Genomic DNA, 11,529 nt, shown 5'->3' with positions numbered 1-11,529 from the left:
TGGAGTATAAGATATTTTGTCACAGCCATGAGGTAGCTGTGAGTTTTAATGGTATATGTCAGGTACTGTTCTACATATGGCCTCAGGCCTTTGAAGCAGACCCACAGGGAAGTACAGGAGGAAAACCAAAACATATCCTATGGTGTACTGGGCAGATTTGCATGAGCTGGTCAAAGAATAACCTCATACTTTCTTTGGCTTGCATGTAGATGACCTTGGTCCTATACATTCTGCTATGAAAATCTTGTCCAGTGAATCAAAATCTAAACCTGTAGCACTGCGATTGTTAAGTGGTAAATGACCAACTTTTTTAAACCACTTGTCACCTGTGAAAAAAATGTTAGTCTTCATATTTTTGAGTGTTAGGTCACACAGCTGATACTTCTGCATTTTTATCCATTTGAGCAAGCTTGGTGTATACCTTACTGCTGTTGACATGCAAAAACACATTGTTTACATACCTGTAACCCACCGCTGTTACAGTAATTCAGTTTCTGACCTTATGAACATTAACCATAATATCTACCACATCTGATGCATGGAGAAAAATGGCATTCAGTCAGTTATGAACAAGTACTGTTTTTGTGGACTACCTAGATTATTACTATACATGGGTAAGAATTAAGAAAACTAAATATTAAATAACATTGGGCTAGGTGGTGCAGTGGTAGCATTGTTGCCTCACAGCAAGAGGTTCTCCCGTTCGATTCTAGGCTGGAGTGCGGGGACTACCTTCTGTGTGGAGTCTGCATGTCCTCCCTGCGGTTGGGTGGGCGTTCAAAAGACATGTGTAAATGGGAGTGCCTTTGTTGAAGGCCGAGCTGGCACCTCTGCGTTTGTGAAAATCTACTGCCAATCATTAGCGGACCGGAGTTCCGCTTTGGTGACCCCCTAACCAGGAAAAGCCAAAAGACCACCACCAACAACAACAACATTGTGCTAGTATCATGCATGCTTGCTTTCTTAAAGGCAATTTTTATTTTTTAATTTCCACATATATAAACTAATCCTAAATGGAATCTTTTAATGTCACGATTAAGAAGTCAAGTCCAAGAGAAACTAAGATATCTACATACAATGTAGAATAGTAAGTCTACAAGAATGGTTGCTGGGAAGTGGAAAGAAGCCAGAGTATAAAACACATAAACTCCACAGAGAAAGTAACCATATATGGCATACTCTTGAGCTGAAAGATAGGAGCATTAACCAATGAGCCATTGTGCTGCTAAGACTGATTAGATTAATCAATCTGCAAAACCACAGAATTTTATAGATCATAAACAATCTTTTTGTAGTGATGCTGGCATTGCTTAGAAATGAACTGACATAAGAATGATATTTTGTAACATTTAGCAATAATAGAGTGGATATAGTTTTAGTAATGATTTTCTATGTATGAAGTGTTAGACTTGTCCTGTTTTTGAATGAACGCTGGGACATCATCACTGTCCTATGTTACTAGCTTGAACCATAATAAATATGTCATGATTGCAATGACCAGTCTGCTTTCATATGTGGCTCTTGTAAAATTGGTCTTACCTTTTACAATAAAATGATATACCTGACAATATGAATTAAATTGCAAGAAAGATACTTGGATGTATCTTATCAAATTCAGCCATTTGCATATACTATTATATTGTTTATTGTAATGCAGAAAAAGGTTACCTAATATACAGGTGAGTATCAAATGTAAAATGAAAACAGACTCCATTTGAAATGTTGCTATTTTGTATGAGAACTCCTCTAAGACAAACTCCGGGTAGACAGGCCTGCCTGGGCAATTTCCAACAAAAGAACAAAAATAAAAGCCATTTTAAAATTTTTAATGCACTTTTGCAAACCTCATACCCCCAACATGAGGAATGGTATCTCCCAACTCCTCCTAGTATATATACTAACTCCATGATCACTGTACCTTGTAGTAATGGGAATTATCTGTGATATGGCAATCTCAAAATTAGTATATAAGATTGTCTACTCATACTTCAATTTTAGTAATATGAGTGTCAAACTGAAGTGTATCAACTATTGCCATGCTTTCAGGCATTCTTTGAATTATTTGTAACCACAGCATCCAGAATTTGGGTCAGATTAGATTTCACCTAATAACTGACTAAATTACAAACCACACACACACACACACACACACACACACACACACACACACACACACACACACACACACACACAGAAAGTCCTTTGCTTAGGCACTGTTAGACTCAAATAAGTGAAGTGATAATAGCAGCTCTTATTTGAGACTTGAATCCATGATCTACAGCCTACCTTGTTGGTGTCACTCTCTGCAGACCAACAAGAACCTCTGGACAGAATTTTTCTTAACAGCTTTATCATTTCAGCTAGGACCCCCAGCATGGTGATTAAGATCAAATTATAGACACAGACACACACACACACACACACACACACACACACACACACACACACACACACACACACACACACACACACACACACACACACACAAAATAACTCTGCCTAGACACTGTTAGAATCTGAGCAATTTATAGCAAAAAGGTTATACTATAAGCTCTTAATATACAATGACCATTGTCAAGGGAATGGATTATGGTGAGTCTTAATTCTTATTGTACTACGTTCAAAATGAAAAACATAATTGATTAAATGTTCAGACCAAGAATGACTGAATTCCACCAATACCCACATCTCCTGTGACATGGAGTATTGATATTATTCATTATAATTTATATGAATGGATGTCATAAAATCACTTCTTGTGGTTTCTAGTAATGAAATCTCTGAACATGTCTCTAAGATTACTAAGCAAAGTATGTCTGCATAGTAATTATTTGTTCACTGACTATTTGAAATAGTGCTTCCACACTGAAATTATAACAAATGAGGCAATCACAGTACAGTTCTGTTCTTGTTAGGGTTTATCTATGAAGTTAAGATGAATAAAAATGCCTTATGTATATTTATTTATTTATTTATTTACTTAGGGGTTGTCCAAATGGTTGAGTTGTTTATCTCATAAATAAAAGGCACAGGGTTTGATTCTCACCACTGCAATATGAAATGAGAGAAAAAAACAGGGTTATAGCATGTTTAGAAAGAGAGTCAATAGAGAGAAATAGGAAATGAGTGAAGAAGGGAGGTAACAGGTATGAAAACATACTTGTTCATATTTAGTGCTATAGCTTATCCTGGTGTTGAGCAAGAACAGAGAGAGATTTTGGCTAGGAAGTTTTTCAGAATGGTTTTGAAGGATGGGAGGGTATTGACCTGATGGATACAGATAAGGAGTTCCAGACCTTAGCAACATGGTATGAATACAGACAATGCCCAGCAGATTTGATAGGTATGTTGACAGATAGGAGTTTTTGGTTAATGGATCATAATGACCGACCGGGAACACAGTTGTGTAGAATGATATTTAGAGCCAGACAAGCAGATGGATGCTGGATAATTCTATCGGTGGTAAGAAGCTTTGTGTATGTTAGTTGATGAGGTAGTTTTAACCAATTTAGGCTTTTTAGTGCTATACAGTGGTGGGTTCTAAAAAGGGTATTTTCTTCAAATTTAGTAGTTTTGTTATAACATTGTTCAGGTTTGGATTTTTGTGAAGCATGGAGGTTAGTAATGATGAGAGTGTGATAAAGAAGTGTGGGGTAGAGATAAGTAGTGACAAGTGTAGTTTTATTTGTGTTGGTGAGAAAGTTTTTGGCCCTATAAAGGATCCCTACTTTCTGATGAGTTTTTCTTATGCAATTTTGTATATGCAGGTTGAATTTAAGTTTATCATCCATAATAATTTACTATGAGAAGTGACTTCAATGGCTGTATTATCAAGGAGAAAAGACTTTACATTTTATTTTTTCATGGGAGAGGGATTTGGGGAAAAAGTGTCAGTTTGTTGTTTTTTTTTTTCTTGGGTTGAGCATGAGTTGTGAGTTACAAAGTCACATTTCAGTGGGTGTTATGTGCAAATGAGTGTGGAGTCATCTGCGTGCTGTATTAGGGAGGCCTGTTATGTGGATTTCTAGAGGGTGTTGGTGAGAATGTTAAAAAAGAGGGGACCAAGGATAGAGCCTTGTGGTACACTAGTGGTGACTGGGAGGTATGGAGAGATGGTAGAGTGCCATTTTACTGACTGATACCTGTTGGACAGGTAGCTTTTGAGCCATAAAAGGGAGGGCTGAAAGAGACCTAGTGAGGATATTTGATGTAGAAGTTTGCTGTGACAAACCATGTCAAAGGATTTGGACAAGTCTAGAAATAAGGAGGAGACTAGTTTGCAATTATCTCTAGCTTTACTGACAGTGTCTATATAGATTAGAGGTGCAGTGTTAGTACTATGGGAAGGATGGAAGCCATGTTGTGTGAAGGATAGAAGTCCTTCCTGCAGGAGATAGTTTAGCAATTGTTTTTGAATATATTTTTTCAAGCATTTTGAAGAAGGGGGTTAAGATTGCTATAGGTTTAAAGTTAGTAATGTCTGTTGAATTTTGTACTTTGTGTAGAGGGATAATGTAGATTTTCTCCAGAGAGAGGGAATGTGAGATTTCTGGACTGACCTGTTTATAAGGATTGTGTGCAGTTCCTGTGTTGTCCATTACCTTACTTGGATAGAGGGAAGTTTCTTTGCTCACTAGTGGGAGTGGGAAGCCTTGAGCAGCCTACCTGTCCCTGTAGGAAGTGACCTCAGCACAAGAGCTGTAGTAATTGGTTGTTTTGGACCATTTCTAGCTCTTTTGTAGTTCCCTGTTTAAAATCCACCTCTGGGCGTTTTTTTCTGACTATACTGCTCAGACAAGCTCCTCGTGGTCCTGCAGAGTGGTCCTAGCTACAGAGAACTCAGAAAAGTGACTACTTTCTGGATTTAAGTATCTTTGCTTTTTTTCACTTGGAATAGCTTCTGTAGCTTACCCTGAACAAGCTTAAACAGTTTTTTTAGCTGTTTGCTGCATTATTTTAAAATCTGCACTTAAAGTTACTTTTTAGTTGAATTTGATCGAAAGTTTGTTTGTTTGTTTGTTTAATTTAACTGTTGAGGCTGCCCACTAAAGTGTGCTAGCCTGTGTAACTGATGTATCACTGTTTCTGCATTTTCTGTGTGTTTCTATCAAAAAAAAAAAAATAAATAATCCTTGTTTTCCCGCCTCTCCTCGACTAGTTTAGACCAGTTTACAGGCATTGCTGTATTCTGGGCTGTGGTGTAGTTCCTGTGTTGTCCATTACCTTACTTGGATAGAGGGAAGTTTCTTTGCTCACCAGTGGGAGTGGGGAGCCTTGAGCAGCCTACCTGTCCCTGTAGGAAGTGACCTCAGCACAAGAGCTGTAGTAATTGGTTGTTTTGGACCATTTCTAGCTCTTTTGTAGTTCCCTGTTTAAAATCCACCTCTGGGCGTTTTTTCTGGCTATACTGCTCAGACAAGCTCCTCGTGGTCCTGCAGAGTGGTCCTAGCTACAGAGAACTCAGAAAAGCGACTACTTTCTGGATTTAAGTATCTTTGCTTTTTTTCACTTGGAATAGCTTCTGTAGCTTACCCTGAACAAGCTTAAACTGTTTTTTAGCTGTTTGCTGCATTATTTTAAAATCTGCACTTAAAGTTACTTTTTAATCGAATTTGATCGAAAGTTTGTTTGTTTGTTTGTTTGTTTAATTTAACTGTTGAGGCTACCCACTAAAGTGTGCTAGCCTGTGTAACTGATTTATCACTGTTTCTGCATTTTCTGTGTGTTTCTATCAAAAAAACAAAAAATAATCCTTGTTTTCCCACCTCTCCTCGACTAGTTTAGACCAGTTTACAGGCATTGCTGTATTTTGGGCTGTGGTGTAGTTCCTGTGTTGTCCATTACCTTACTTGGATAGAGGGAAGTTTCTTTGTTCACCAGTGGGAGTGGGGAGCCTTGAGCAGCCTACCTGTCCCTGTAGGAAGTGACCTCAGCATAAGAGCTGTAGTAATTGGTTGTTTTGGACCATTTCTAGCTCTTTTGTAGTTCCCTGTTTAAAATCAGCGTTTGCGTGATTGTGCGCATAGCTCAGCACCGGTTAAACAAGGTTAAACTTCTTCTGGCTCCGCCAAGTCTGCTCTTCAAATTTTCCCTTAAGGAAGCTCTACTCTTAGTATAATCAGACTACTCACTATATTATAAGCCTAGCACTTGTTCTCAGTACTTCTCTACTAAGTAAGCACTCTCATACTAAGTAAAGCACTACATCTACCTACCACCCCTGTGAATATCCACTTCCCTTAAAGGCACAGCACTCCCTTATATTGTTCTAGCATGTCGAGTGGTAGATTACTGGCATCCTCTCCAGTTCAGCTGGTTAATATGGGTATCTTGAGACAATGCTACAATTGTCTTATGTACACAGACAACCCTTTCCTCCTCCCAACAAACACAAATACATGTGAGAGATGCAACTATATAGCCAAACTGGAGGCTGAACTCTCTCAACTCAGGGCTGGCATGACCAGACAGGGGGAGATGGTAACCACACACACAACAATCCCAGTCCCACATAGACCTACCACAACTGCAAACCAAACACATAAAAACACAAAGACATACTCGGAGGCTCTAATAAAAAACTTACCAAAACAACAGAGGCTCCCAAAGCAGACATCCAAAAATCCACCACCTCAAAACAAAACACATGCAACACATACTTCAATAAATCAGTGTGTCAACCAATCACAGCCCTTAAGGCCAAACACCATGCCTGATACACTAGTAATAGGTGACTCTATAGTCAGACACACTGATGTCCCGCTGTCCAGGCTTAACAAGGAGAGGGTGACTGTGAGCTGCCTATCGGGAGCTAGGATCCGCCACATAACACACGCACTCAAGTCACTCCAAAGCAAGTACAAATATGACTCCGTCATTGTCCATGCTGGCGTGAATGACCTGAGACGTACCTCCCTGGACTACATGAAAAGAGACATAAAGGAGCTCTCTGATTATGTAGCCCAGGCTGGTATGACCCTGACCCTGAGCAGCATCTTGCCCTCACCAAGAATGATGCCACAATACAAAGACAAGATGATCAGCTTTAATAATTGGCTCAAGTACTGGTGTCATTCTAAGGGGATCCAATGTCTGTCTGCCTGGGATGACATGTTGGACAAGCCACACTGCTTTGCAAGGGATGGCTTACACCTGTCACCACTGGGCTTCCGGATATTGGCTAAGGCTCTTGCCACCCGCATAGTGCCTTTTTTAGGCAAGGCTCAAAAGACAAACCCACCTCCTTAGAAAACAAAAATGGAAAAAAAACTAAGGGTAATGCTGCTCAACACCAGAAGTCTAAATCTCAAGATGCAGGCACTCGATGCACTCCTCAGCATGGAGAACATCGACGTCTGTGCAGTAACTGAAACCTGGTTCAAGGCTCCTGAGAGCACCCCAGCACTACCAGGCTATACCTCGTATCATGTTTTTCGGCCCCAAAACCCGGGCCGAACCACAAAGGGAGGGGGAGTGTCTATATTCATCAAGGACACCCACACCTCCAGATTAGTAGCAACACATGAAGCATCAGAGACCATACAGGTACAACTAACCATAGGCAAAACTGCTATACAACTGGTAGCATGTTACAGACCACCCTCCCAATCTCAGGAACCCCACTCAGCCTTCCTAAAGACACTGGAGGATATGAATGTATCACAAAATACCATCATACTGGGAGACTTCAACTACCCAAACATAGATTGGGTACATTATTCTAGCCCTAATACCCTAGCCCAAAGGTTCCTGGAATTCATAAATTCAAATGCACTGTAACAACTAGTCACCTCTCCCACTAGGGGAGATAATATACTAGACCTGATCATCACAAACATGGGGAGAAAATGCTCCACACCAGAGGTATACCCCTCACTAGTGAGATCTGACCACAAACTAATCACCCTGGATATACATATCCCACCTCCACCCCCAGCACAAAAGACAACAGTGAAAAACTTCTCAAAAGCAGACTTCACTCTTCTTAAGACTGAGATGGTATCCTTTAAGCTCACTGAGCCAGTGGATACCACATCCTACAATGCCGAATCCTTCACAAATGCTTTCTATGGACATCTCCAAGAATGCATGGATCATGCAATCCCAAATAAATCCAAGTCCCTCTCCACCAAAGGCAAGCGTCCTGTCTGGTGGACCTCAGCCATTAACAAATTGTATAACAAAAAAGAAAGCTACTGCACGTCAGAACAAAATCCCATAAAGGGAAGACATCCCTGATCAACATTAGCAGAAAACTACGTTCTCTCATAAAAACATCGAAGGCCAACTTTGAGAGAAAAATCGCTAAGGACTCTAAAGATAACCACAAAGCCTTCTTCAGCTATGTTAGAAACCTGGGCGGAAACCCTCAGATATGCTCAGAGTTAGTTCACAACAACAAAAAATACACTGAACCCACAGATATTGCCAACATTCTGGCTGACAGGTTCAGTGCAAATTTCTCCCCTCCCTCACCCCCAAAAGAAGAAATACTTATCCCAGCTGAATGTAATCTCCCTGTCATCTCAGATGTCCAAGTGAGAACCGCCCTAAACAAAGCTAAAAACACAGCATCAATGGGACCTGACAGTATCCCAGGTTGTGTGCTACGTGAACTCCAAGAGGAGCTAAACCCGCACATAAAAATGCTATTTAACCTTAGCCTTACTACAGGATATGTACCTGAACACTGGCGTACAGCAACAGTGGTCCCACTCCACAAAGGGGGTACCTCTACAGACCCCGGGAACTACCGCCCTATAAGCTTAACCAGCCTGGTCTGCAAAGCTATGGAAAGAATCATTATAGAACTCATAAACAGAGACATAGGGGACCTACAGACACTTGACCCCACCCAGTTTGGCTTTGTAAAGGGCAGATCCTGCCTTTTGAACCTGGTTGACTTTTTCGAAACAGTCACTAGAGCCATTGATGAGGGCAAAGCAGTCCATACAGCCTACCTGGACTTGGCTAAGGCCTTCGACACAATACCCCACTCAGGCATCATAGATAAGCTCAACAGCTTAAACGTAAACCCTTATGTCACTAGATGGGTTGCAAACTGGCTAAAGGACAGAACCCATAAAGTTAAAATCGCTGGAGCAATGTCAGACTCAAAGCCAGTCACAAGTGGTGTCCCACAGGGATCTGTCCTGGGACCCCTCTTGTTCGGCATTTATTTCTCAGATGTTAAAGCAAACATGGGAGGGTTGTGGCTGACAAAGTTCGCAGATGACTGCAAACTAGGTGCCATAGTCGATACACCAGCGGACACATACATCCTACAAAAAGGCCTCACAGAAACGGACAACTGGTGCCAGAGTCACGGCCTTAAACTAAATGCCAAAAAATGTATAGTCATCCCCTTTGGGAAAAACAAAGTACCCACAAATTATCACATAGACAGCAACCCACTGAGTATGGAAAAAGTAATCAGAGACCTAGGGACCCAAGTCGACAGTGACCTCTCATTTGACACCCACGTTGCCAAAGTGGTTAGAAAAACATTCTACCCTGCACACCTCATCATGAAGGGATTCACATCCAGATCCAAGGATGTCATTGTACCACTATACTCCTCCCTCATCAGACCCACGATTGAGTACAATGCCCCATTTGGTATGTACCTCACCCGGCATTTGCAACAGCTGGAGAGACCACAAAAATACCTCACCAAGAGGATCAAGGGTCTCCAACATATGTCTTATTCTGCCAGACTAAAGAAACTTCAGCTCTATTCAGTAGCATACCGCCTGCTCAGAGGTGATCTCTGCCTGATGTACAAGGCCATGTCCAATCAGGATCTGATGGACATGCTCCACCTCAAAAAATCCAAATCCATCAGGACCACGAGAGCTAAAGACTTAAACCTCGGCACAAGTATGAATAGGACATGCTGGAGGGATAGATTCATAACCCAGAGGCTTCCCATGCTTTGGAACAAGATCCCAGTTCGTATTAGGCAGAGCCCCTCACTGACTCTCTTCAAGAGAAATCTTGATGAGTGGATGGGAGATCGTAAGTTTACCCCAGGGGTCACATCTGTGTCACTGCTAGACAGGGGCACAGTAAACTAATTCTATTATATAAGGGGACCTTCATTGTGTCACTACTTGACAGAGGCACAGTATTCTAAATTTATTCTGTACATTTTTGTACCATTTCATGGGGTGGCAAAAGCCACATCACTATGGCTAGGCTTACAAATGCCCCAGGGCAGATAGCCTAGTACTAAACTATGAAACTATGAAACTATGAAAGAGTGCAGGGGGCTTGTCTGAGAGCACAGCTCTCAGAATAAGCATGCCTCCGCAATGTAGAACAGCAGAAAGGGGTATGAAATGAGCGAGACTGCTCACAGGTGACCGCATATCCCCACCAACAGTCCCCCTTGTGTATAACAGCAATAGAATATAAAAATAAAATGAAGAAACACTTTTTTTCTTTAAAAATCTGATTACAGCTAATTGTAGGTGAGCAGGTGTGCCCATCGCTTAGCTACGGTTAAAGCAGCTTAAAAGACTGAAGAGGATAACAAGGAAGATATATGCAAATGAAGCAGCAGAGCAATAGTGTAGTGGGCAGAGCATTCACCTTACAAGCAGGCATTCCCGGTTAGAGTCCCACTGCAACACATTCCATTTTACATGGCAAAGCACGTTATGACCAATATTTTTGTTGCATAACCCACTAAATAACATATATTTATGAACTGGAGTACTGCAGTAAATGCACATGTGAGGTGTCAGTGTCATAATGAATAAGGCACTAGTAAGCAAGTGTAAGCACAAATAAGCAGTAGTAAGCATATTTAAGCACTAGTAAGCGGGCTTAAGCCCGTTTGTGCAGCGGTAAGCAATGCCTACACTGGCTAAGCAATTCTAAAGCTAACTTTCTGTAAGCAGATGTAACTGCAGGGTAGCAGTGCTTACCGTTGCGCAAACCCGCTTACAACTGCTCAAAAGTGCCTTAATCACTGTGTATCCAACGGCCCTTGTTCTGCCCATCAACAAAAGAAACAGCCATGTAGGTCTCGAACCCAGGACCCCATACACTATAGCCCCAGTAGTTATCCACCAAGCCATCACAAAAATACAGAAGAATGAGGTAGTAGTAAAAATGTCCTCACCAAGATCTGTTCTGCTGTGTTTTTGTGTGTAATGTATTATCATGGAGCTTTTCTCCCCGGGCCTCCACTGAAAACGGGCTTTCGGGCCCAGTGGACTTCCCCGGTTATCAAACTGGAAATAAATAAATAAATAAATAAATAACCAAACTGAACCTGTGAAAGGCATCAGTATACAGTCATATTTGCCATAACCCACTATAAACATAAATACATGAACTGGAGTACAGCAGTAAGCCCAGAAGCGAGGTGTAATTGTAATAGAGTGTTGAAGTCCCCAATAAAACACAAGGACCTCACAGAGTGTATGTACACATCAATCAGGGATACCAGGCATACATATAAGGTGTAAAGAATAATAACACAATGCCAAAAAGGCATTATAATGAAGGTCTAATGTAAGC

The 11,529-nt window shown here is 41.1% G+C and overlaps 1 protein-coding gene across 2 annotated transcripts in view; it reads right to left on the bottom strand.

The window, feature by feature from the left end:
* ZBTB7C (zinc finger and BTB domain containing 7C) overlaps positions 1-11,529 on the bottom strand; it is a 482,625-nt gene that overhangs the window by 49,810 nt on the left and 421,286 nt on the right. The window lies entirely within an intron of this gene.

Source organism: Protopterus annectens, chromosome 1.part1, assembly GCF_019279795.1.
Source record: "Protopterus annectens isolate FY-2018-M chromosome 1.part1, PAN1.0, whole genome shotgun sequence".
In the NCBI taxonomy this organism is placed as follows: Eukaryota; Metazoa; Chordata; order Ceratodontiformes; family Protopteridae; genus Protopterus; species Protopterus annectens.
The sequence above is the reverse complement of the archived record's forward strand: the minus strand, read 5'-3'. Positions and strand labels throughout refer to the sequence as shown.